At 36.7% G+C, this 11,335-nt stretch overlaps 1 pseudogene across 1 annotated transcript; it reads right to left on the bottom strand.

Moving 5' to 3' along the window:
- Nucleotides 1-218: 218 nt before the first annotated feature.
- Nucleotides 219-1,039, bottom strand: LOC308424369 (small ribosomal subunit protein eS4-like; annotated as a pseudogene). The gene has a single exon. The product of its transcript is annotated as a small ribosomal subunit protein eS4-like (transcript).
- Nucleotides 1,040-11,335: the final 10,296 nt, after the last annotated feature.

Here is an 11,335-nt window from a genome sequence, read left to right as displayed (position 1 = left end):
GCTGTATGCCCACATCCTGTCTCCAGTGGAGGAAGGTCATCAGAGAAGCCAGTCCTTGTGGTTGATTTCCCTGCTGCTCTTGGTGTTTATGTGCTAATTTTGCTTCTTCTAGGAGGCTGCCAAAAAGGCTCTCAAGTACCCTTGTTATTTCTTTCTTTCTTTTTTGTTGTTGTTTCACCATGCTGTTTAATCTAGCATGTTGCCTAGAAAGGCTTCTATTAGCCAGAAGACAAATTCTTCTCCAGAGACCATTTCACCCTCTGCTGTTTGACTGCCAGCCTCTCCTCTCTCTTCAGCAATGGTGAGGCAGATTCCTTTTGCTAGAGGAAGAGAAACCCATGGTTTGTTGCTCTTGACAATAACAAAGATGTCGGACAGCCGAGTGGCAAAGCTGTTGCCATTGGCATCTTTCACATGAACCACATCAAAAGGGCCGGGATGTCTCTCTATTGGTTATTACACCAATTCTTCCTGAGTTAGCACCTCCAGTCACCATACACAGGATACCTGTGTCAAACTTGATGAAGTCAGTTATTTTGCATGTCTCCAAATCAATTTGAATGGTGTCATTCACCTTGATGAGGGGTTCAGGATATCGAATAGTACAAGCATCATGGGTCACCAGTGAGGAATTCCTTTTGTGCCCATAAAGATCTTTCTCACTTTGCACAGCTTCTACTTGGCCTCCTCAAGTATAATATAATGAACAGCACAGCGGCCCTTGGTGTCATAGAATAGATGGAAGTTCTTTCCAGTTTTGTCAATGCTGATGACATCCATAAACCCAGCAGGGTAGGTTATGGTGGTCCTGACTTTCCCATTAATCTTAATGAAGCGCTGCATTCAAATCTTTTTTACTTTATCTCCAATCAGGGAATATTTAGGTCTGTTCCTTAGTAAAATAGTCAGATACAGGCATTCCCTCAGCTTGTGAGAACCAGTGGATGGGCGAGGAGCAAACATGCCCAGTCAACTTATCCAGCATCCAACGTTTAGGAGCAGCTACGTGCTTCAGATATTTCTTGGAACCAAGAGCCATGGCGACACCAGGAATGCGCACCCTACTTATTTCAAGTGAACCTTCTCCCCATTTTATTGGTCAAATGAATGGTAGAGCCTGTAATTGGGCAGTAGAAGGGAAAGGTGGGGAAGGAGGTTATAGAGAGGGAGAACACATGAAATACGAGAGGCAGACAAAGTAAAGGAAAAGACAGAGGGAGATGGAAGAAAAGGTGGTGAAAAAGAGATGGAGCAGGACCACAAGGTCTGGAGAAGCCCCAAAAAGCAAGCCGTCTCATATAAGAGAAAGTGAGTAGTGAAGTAGTAAATCTGCCCAATGAATGCATACAGTTTATTGATATTGTACCTGAATTGTGTGTTCTTTGCTTGGGCATGTGTGGTTAAAGATGTGGTGAAAAAAAAAAAGAGAGAGAGAAAGAAAAAATGACATTAGCACCCAATTTATCATGCAGAACCCCATCTAACCTGAGATAAAAACTCACTGTCCCTTCTCCACACTAAAATACACAGCAGGGAAAATGATTTAAGACAGAAGCAGACTGTGGATTGAAAGCAAACTGGGGCTAAGGGGCCCACAAAGGGCTGCAGAGAACCTTCCTCCCCAAGCTCCAGGATGGCGTCTACAGCCAGGGTTAGCACCCTAGCCTGGACCTGGACATGGATGTCCCATGCTAGATTCTCATGGAGGGACAGAGGTCCTGGACAGCAGCTGCCTGAAAGGTTGCTTCGAGCAGATCTAGACATTTAAGCCTTCTGAGCATTTTTGTTCGTACTGCCACTTTAGCCCCCACATGTGCTCAGGACATGAACAGCCACCAGCTCTCCTAACTGCTCTTTCTACAGGATACCTGAAATCAGCACACAAACACACACTGCCAGCTACAACACAAACAATAGACAGAGAGCCAGCCCAGAAGAACAGATGCAACTGGTCTTTCCACAGTCAACCACATCTGGGAATGAAAGAATCTGAGAGGACTGCAGAGTCCTGAATCCAACAGCAGAGGGAGACAAAGGCCCAACAGGCTCCAGATTAGATAATAAGAATCATCTATTACTGTGTGAGGGGCATGTGGGCTTTGAGCTTTAGTAAAGTTTCTTTTCGAAGATGGGTGCCCTTTTACTTGAAACATGTATGGTCAGAATTGAGAGCTCATCTTGGTAGATATCCCTTTGATGGTTATGAAGTGTTCTAACTTATCTTTTTTGAAAAATTTTAGTTGAAAGGAAAATTTATTCAATATTAGAATGGCTATTCCACCTTGCTTCATTTGCTTAGAAATTTTTAATTACCTTTTATTCTGAGGTAGTGTCTATCTTTGTTGCTGAGGTGCATTTCCTGTATGCAGTAAAATGCTGGGTCCTGTTTACATATACAGTCAGTTCATCTATGTTTTTATTGAGGAACTAAGTTAATTAATTTTAAGAGATATTATGGTAAAGTGATTGTTGCTTCCTGTTACTTTTGTTGTTAAAAGCAAAATGATATTTGAGCGACTACTTAATTTTGTGTTTGTTGAAAGAAGATTAGTTTCTGGTTTTTTTTTAGGGTATAGTTTCCTTTCTTGTGTTGGACATTTCCATGTCTTAGGGTTTGTAGGGCTGGATTTCTGGAAAGATATTGAGTCAATTTGATTTTCTCATGAATATATTGATTTCTCCATGTATATTAATTGAGAGTTTTGTTGGGTGGTTCCTAAGAAAACTAGACATATTACTACCTGAGGACCCAGCTATACCACTCCTTAGCATACACCCAAATGATGTTCCAACATATAACAAGGAAACATGCTCCACTATGCTCATAGGAGCCTTATTTATAAAAGCCATAAACTAAAAACAATCTAGATGTCCTTGACCAAAATTATGGATACAGAAAATATTTAAAAGTACAGGCAGAAACGTGAACAAAAAAAATACAGGAACTCAAGGATAAGGAGTGACAAAAGGGAAGATATGAAGCATAGACACAGACTTAAGAGAGGAATTAAAATTTCCATGGAGGAAAATACTCAGGAAGAGAAAAAAGATAATGAAGGTCAATCAAAGATTATTAGAAAACGACTTTGGTATATCTGGTTAGTGCACAACATCAACATCCAGAGGATGATCATCCACAGTTTATCAGGAGTTCAAATAGCAATCCATGAATGTGTTCCATTTGAGGAAATTTATGAAACATATCACTAATTTTGAAATGGGTTCTGAATTGTACAACAAATTCTGAGTTTTAGGCTATTAAAAATAGTAAAATTCCCCAGTTCTGGAAGGATATGGTAAAAGCAATACTAGAATACATGTCACATTTAAAATGTTTCCCATGGTAGAGAAACATAGGTCAGTGGCTTGATGAAGGTTGCTTTCCTGAAATGGGGGTTACGACTTTATTTGATGAGGGAACTTTAGCATCCTGTTGCTTGACAGCCTGGGACAGAGGTGGAGGATCAGGGGAAAGAGTTGACCTGCTTCTTCAAGTCATGTTAGTTATAAGGAAACCTTGCATGACATTTTTCAAAGGTTTACTTCAGCTGTAGAAAATAGTGCATTAGATCCAGTCACAAGGAAAGGCAATAATCAAGTTTTTAGCCTTTAAACAGATGCATGCTGAATGATAATGATAAAATGTAAGCAAGAGGTATTGGAATTCCATAAAAGAAAAACATAATCTTGAAAACAAAGGTTAAAGTAAGTATTCTCTACCGTAGGGTGTCAGATTCCAGTTGGCGCTCATGCCATCTGCAACCAGGAACATCAGAGATCCAAGAACATAGGCCTGGTAAGAAGGCATTCCGAGTAGCCAGGGAGCAGAGAAGACTGTGTCGAGCGCTTGGAAAGTGCTTCCTCACGCAATTGGTTCAGGGGTGCAGGAACCCTGCCTTAGGGTGTATGTTTCCAGCCTGAAAAATCAGTGACTCGACAAGGCTGCCCATTCTCCCCCTATCTATTCAACGTAGTACTGGAATTCCTGGCCGGAGCAATTAGACAGCAAAAGGAAATGAAAGAGGTAAAAATTGGAAAGGATGAAGTAAAAACATCACTGTTTGCAGATGAAATAATAGTGTACTTAACTGACCCCAAAAATCCCACCAGAGAAATTCGACAGCTAATAAACAAGTTCAGCAAAGTGGCTGGATATAAAATTAACTCAAACAAATCAGTAGCCTTCCTCTACTGAAAGCACAAACATGTGGAGAAAGAAAATAGAGAAATAATGACCTTCACAATAGTCACAAATAATATGAAATACCTTGGTGCGACTCTAACTAAGCAAGTGAAGGACCTGTATGATAAGAACTTTAAACCTCTAAAGAAGAAAATCTAGGAAGATCTCAGAAAATGGAAAGATCTCCCATGCTCATGGATTGGCAGGATCAACATTGTAAAAATGGCCATCTTACCAAAAGCAATCTACAGATTCAATGCAATCCCCATCAAAATTCCAACCCAATTCTTCATAGAGTTGGAAAGAGCAATGTGCAATTTTATCTGGAATAACAAAAGACCTAGAATAGAGAAATCCATCCACAACAACAAGAAAACATCTGCGGGAATCACTATCCCTGACCTCAAGCTATATTACAAGGCAATTGTGCTAAAAACTGCATGGTACTGGTACATAGATAGGCATGTGGATCAATGGAATAGAATAGAAGATCCAGAATTGAGCCCTCAAGTATATGGTCACTTGATTTTTGACAAAGGAGCTATAAACATTCAGTGGAAAAAGGACAGCCTATTCAACAAATGGTGCTGGTCCAACTGGCACTCAGCATGCAGAAGAAGAAAAATAGACCCTTTCATATCTCCTTGTACAAAGCTCAAGTGCAAGTGAATCAAAGATCTCCACATTAAACCAGATACACTGAAACTATTAGAAGATAGAGTAGGGAAAACCTTAGAACACATAGGCACAGGAGAAAATTTCCTGAACAAAACACCAACGGCTCCTGGTCTACGTTCAAAGATTGACAAATGGGACTTAATGAGATTGCAAAGTTTCTGTACGGCTAAGGACACTGTCAAGAAAACAAAATGGCAGACAACAGAGTGGGAAAAGATCTTTACCAACCTCACATCTGATAGAGGCCTAATATCCAAGGTATACAATGAATTCAAGAAGTTAGACACCAGAGTATCAAACAACTCTATCAAAAAATGGGGTACAGAGCTAAAAAAAAAAAAAAAAAGTTCTCAATTGAGGAATATCGAATGACTGAGAAGCATCTAAGGAAGCGCTCCACATCATTAACCATCAGGGAAATGCAAATCAAAACAACCCTGAGATTCCACCTCACACCAGACAGATTGGCCAAGATCAAAAATTCAGATGACAGCAGATTCTGGCGAGATGTGGAGAAGAGGAACACTTCTCCACTGTTGGTGGGGTTGTAAACTGGTACAACCACTCTGGAAATCAATCTGGCGATTCCTCAGAAAATTGGACATAGTACTACCTGAAGATCCAGCTATTCCACTTCTGGGCATATACCCCAGAGACAATCCAATATACAACAAAGATGCCTGCACCACAATGTTCATAGCAGCTCTATTTATAATAGCCAGAAGCTGTAAAGAACCTAGATGTCCTTCAGTAGATGAACGGATACAAAAATTGTGGTACATTTACACAATGGAGTACTACTCAGCTATCAGAAACAACGACTTAACCAAATTCTTAAGAAAATGGTTGCATCTAGAGAATATCATCCTGAGTGAGATAACCCACTCACAAAAGAACAGACATAATATGCAGTCACTGATAATGGGATACTACCCCAGAAAGCTCTGAACACCCCAGAAACAACACACAGACTGTGTGAAGTTCAAGGAAAAAAAAAAAAAAACACTATGCTCAATTTTTACACACCTAGAAAACTTTGACTAATTCCAGGTCACATCCTGTTTTACATGTACTTTTTGCTCATTGTAACTAGTAAGACTTTAATGCACACTATCAAACCTTTGGGGGAAAAAAAGAAAAGCTAAGCACTGATAAAAATGTATTCGTATACTTTTATGCAAAAATGCTTAAAATTTGTTATTTTATCTTCGTTTTTTAAATTAAACTTGTTCAAAAAAAAAAAAATACTCAGTCCCAGTTGGGTGCGGGGGACATATGTATTTGACATTCTCAGGTTAGGGAAAATGCTACAAACTTTCCATAAGAAACAAGTAAGAATATCAATTGGAGAATTAATGGATGGACCAAATGTTAGAGTACTTTCTTAAAAGAGAAATGGAGTGCAATGTCAAGACATATATTAAACATTCCAAGTGACATACAGAACCAAAAACGTACAAAAATTATGTTATTTCAGTATATTCACACCAAAAAGTTAAATAAGTCACTAGTAAAGAGAATTAAATTATTTAAGGTTCTATAAAAGCTGGCATCAGCAATACATACATAAAACAAAAAACTGTATAAGTGACATAATCATTCACAACAGAATCCTTAGATATGTATTTTAAATGAAGGGCATATGATCATGCATTTCAATGAAGCAAAATCAGTTTTTTGATTAATTCTCTTATTAATTGTAAGATAATTATGCTAATTCTTCATAAATATCAAATTTATTATTACTAATGATATTGACATAACTGAAAATTTCAAGGTTGTAATTTTAGCTTTATTATCTTTTCTTTTTTATACAAACTGATTTTAGGATAAGATGGTCATGTGAACAAATAAGTATTATACACAATTTTTCTGTTTTTCAAGAATTATACTACTCAGGGTGTATAGTATTTTTATTAGAAACTGGAATCAGATATATCAACCTGGGGCAGGAGAAAATGAGTTTAAGATACTTGCTGTGCCTTCAATCTCCAGGGTTTGGTGCTGAACTCAGGAAGCTAGGAGTCTAATCTAATGTATCACTCAGTGTACACAAAACTGTGCAAATGAACACTTACATACTAAATTATTTTCTTAAAATGTTCTAAAGAATAACAACAAGGACAACGACAAAATCATGGTCATAACCCTTCAGTTTTTTCCCAAGGTACAACATTTTAGAAAAGAGAAAAAAAGAGCAGATGAATCATTCTTTCTTCTAAAGACAAGAAGAAAACAAAATGAGAAAGAAAAATTTCCAAGGAAACAATCCCACAAAACAAGCCCCTGTAGCCATTCTAATATCAATGAAAATTAACTTTTGACAAAAAAAAGTTATTTAAAATCATGAAGAATACTTTATACATACATACATGACCTCTCAATTCTGAACATCACACAACAACAGTACGAGACTTCAACACTCTACTCTCACCAACGGACAGATCATGAAAATAAAAACAGAACAGTGAAACTAACAGAAGTTATGAACCAAGTGGATTTAACAGATATCTATAGAACATGTCATCCTAAAACAAAAGAATATACCTTCTTCTCAGCACCTCATAGTATCTTCTACAAAATTGATCATATAACCCAACAGAAAACAAGCCTCATTTCATATAAGAAGATTGAAATCATCCAATGAATCCTATCGTATCAACAGAGAATAAAGATCCTATTCAAGAAAGCAAGAAAAAGGCCACATACACATGGAAACTGAACAACTCTCTACTCATTGATAAATTGGTAAGGAAAAAAAGACAACAGAAAACATAGACAAAACAGTCAAAGAAGATGAAAAAACCAAAGACCTCCTAAACCAAAATGTCCAATTGAAATTAACAGGCATTTACAGAACATTTCATCCTAAAACAAAAAAATATACCTTCTTCCCACAGCTTCTGGGCACATTCTCTAAAATTGACCATGTATTCGGTCACAAAACAGGCCCCAACTGATAGAAGAATAATTCTATCGATTCTATCACATCACCATGAATTAAGGCTGGTCTTCAATAACAATCAAAAAAAAAAAAAAAAAAAAAAAACCAGATACACATAAATGCTGAACAATGCTCTACTCAAAAATAGCTTGGTCAAGGAAGAAATAAATCCTACTACAAAATCCTATACTCAACAAAATGGCAAATCTGGAGAAATGGACAAATGTATAGACAGATACCAGATACCAAAGTTGAATCAGGATGGGATAAACCATCTAAACAGTTCCATAACACATAAAGAAATAGAAGCAGTCATCAAAAGCCTCCCAAACACTAAAGCACAGCACCAGAAGGGTTCAGTGTAGAATTCTACCAGACTTCATAGAAGAATGAATACCAATACTCTCCAAACTATTCCAGAAAATAGAGACAGAGGGAACAATATCCGTCTCAGTTCTTCAAAGCCACAATTACTCTCAGTCCCAAGCCACCCAAAGACCCTGAACAAATGAGAACTTCAGACCAATCTCACTCATGAATATTGATGCAAAAATACTCACTAAAATTCTTGCAAACCACATTCAAGAACACATCCAAAAAAAGAAAAATCATTCACCATGATCAATTAGGATTCAACCCTGAGATCCAGGAATGGTTCAATATACAAAAATTCATCAACAAAATTCAACATGTAAACAACTCAAGGGAAAAAATCATGATCATCAAACTAGATGTTTTGAAACCATTTGATAAAATTCAGCACCTTCATTTTAAGTCTTGAAAAGAGCAGCAACCTAAGGCCCATATCTAGACATAGTAAAAGCAATATATAGTAAACCAGTAGCCAATATCAAACTAAAGAACGAGAAACTTGAAGCAATTCCACTAAAACCAGGTACCAGACAATGCTGCCCACTCTTCCCCTACCTATTCAATATAGTACTGGAAGTCCTGGCCTGAGCAATTAGACAGCAAAAGAAAGTCAAAGGAATACAAATTGGAAAGAAAGAAGTAAAAATATCATTATTTACCAATGACATGATAATATACTTATACTACCTGAGGTAACCCAGTCAGAATAGAACAGACATAGTTAAAAAAAAGAAAACAAAACAAAACAAACAAAAAAAAAAAAAAAAAACCAGACACCATTAATTGGATACTAGCCCCAGAAAGCTTTGAACACCCAAGAAACAACTCACAGACCTTATGAAGCTCAAAAAATAGGAAGGCCTCCGTCCTTCTTTGAAAAAAAAAAAAAAAAAAAAAAAAGAATAAAAATGGGTATTCATCATATATTGTTATGTAACAAACTTTGTGAGTTATAATATTTTATAAATTAAATTAATAAAACTAATGACAAAAAAATAAAATTAGCTATCCACATATATTTTGAGCATCATTTACAACAGATTCTCTTTGAGACTTGCAGGTCTTCAGTCCTTCAAAGTTGTATGTCCACACAGTAGAAAATCCAGTGAAAATATAATGGTTTTATACATGTGAGAGACCTAAACCTTACATTATCATCTTATCAGAAGAAAATGAAGATCATAGAAAATAAGCCCTTTAGGAGGCTGGAGAGATGGCTCAGTGGTTAACAGCACTGAATCCTTATCCAGAGGTCCTGAGTTCAAATAACAGCAACCACATGGGGGCACTCAACCATCAGTAATGAGATCTGATGCCCTTGTCTGGTGTGTCTCAAGACAGTTACAGTGTACTTACATATAATAAATGAATACATTTTTAAAAAAGGAAAATAAGACCTTGAGACAATTTTACCAATTACAAATAATAAAACTGTATGAATTGTTTGAATAAAAAAGGGATTTTTTAAAGAAAAGAGAACAGCACACTGACCTGTAGAGTTTTTACAAGAGACGCTCTCATTCTTTTTGATGTTCTCCCAGCTTCAAATATTGGAAGGATTCTAAATTTCAAAACAGGGTTTGAAAGGTACAAAGATTAAATTAATGAAACTTCATTATGGACTATGCTAAATCACATAAAAGGACATTAAAAACAAAATATGAGGAAACATTTCTACAGACATGGGAACATGGAATCACATATGTAGTGTGGTAAGGAATATGAGTATGATCTATCAGCAGGCACCAGGAATTTAAACAGAGCACATGATTACCTTCTGTAAAACATAATTACTCAGGGTTATTACTGTGAACTTATCTCCCTGGGTCTAGAGACAAGGACAAATGACTAGTGGCTACCATGAATGATGACTAGGACTGAATGGTGACTCATTGGCCATCACACTAGAATACATGATCTGAGCCTTTGAAGAGGTTCCACTTCATTCTTCCAGGCAGATACAGTATATCTATTTTTCATGTGTGTCCTAGTGGGTTAAAGTGCAACAATTATCTGCCAATTATCATATTACTTGCAAAATAATATTTTGTCAAAAGATTTAGTTACAGGAATTTTCAGCATCATCTAAAAGGGCTTGCAGCTGTTCATTAGATAAATATTTTAAGTTATGTATCCTATCAATTTGGCCTTGATTTCTAACACCCATGAACAGATATGGATGCACTGTCCTTGACCCCTTAACATCCATATGAATGCATTAATTTGTAGCATGTTACATTTATAGCCAAGAATGTCTTTCAATGGAATTTACTTATGGTACACATTTAATCCATTTGTTCTCCACATTTCTAATGGTGTGGTAAACCAGGAACTGGTAAGTTGTGGCATCTACATGTTTCAAACCCACATGCAGACTGCTAACAGGAGCATTGTATAACTTCCGAAAAATATAAGAAATATGTGTTTTGTGATGGTCAGCCTTTTACATACCCCATGAAAGTGACATTTGACCAGAAAGACATTACAACTCAAGGGTTGAGAATGAGACTTCTAGGCAATGTGGGAACAAAATCAAGAAGAAGAATGGTAGAAAGTCACTTACAGCTGGGAGGTGTTCTATTAATACATGAGTATAGATTCCCTCGTTATATCAAATCTGCTAAAATACTATCACTGTTGGAATACATTCCTTAACATGTATATATCTGCATCTTGGTATTTTTCCAGGCATATATTGGGTTCCAAATCCATACTAAATATGAATATAGAGATTCTTCTAGCCTTGGTGTATGGATTTCCTCTCTGGAAATAACTCTTGTAAGTTCACATGAAAGAATGTCTCATATGGGTCTTCTGCCATACATACCAATACATGTACATGCACATATATGCACACACATACATATACATACAAATGTTAATGCATAAATAAAAACTAAGAATTGATTCTATATGTTTAGAAACTATTACAAAAAGTTGTGAAGATCATGCTGTCAGCAAATATTCAGCCCTATTTTTTTATGACTTTGACTTTATATTTTTCTTATGCCAGCTATTTATTTTGGCATTTATTAGGTAAATGGATGGTGTCTTTCGATGCCCCTGCCTCAGTAGTTTAGATTGACACTGGGAATTAGCAGATGATGCAGTGCTTGGGAAAGTCACAAAATTAATGAGAATTGATGAGGAAAATAAGG

The sequence above is a fragment of the Micromys minutus genome (genome assembly GCF_963924665.1).
Source record: "Micromys minutus genome assembly, chromosome: 9".
In the NCBI taxonomy this organism is placed as follows: domain Eukaryota; kingdom Metazoa; phylum Chordata; class Mammalia; order Rodentia; family Muridae; genus Micromys; species Micromys minutus.
The sequence above is the reverse complement of the archived record's forward strand: the minus strand, read 5'-3'. Positions and strand labels throughout refer to the sequence as shown.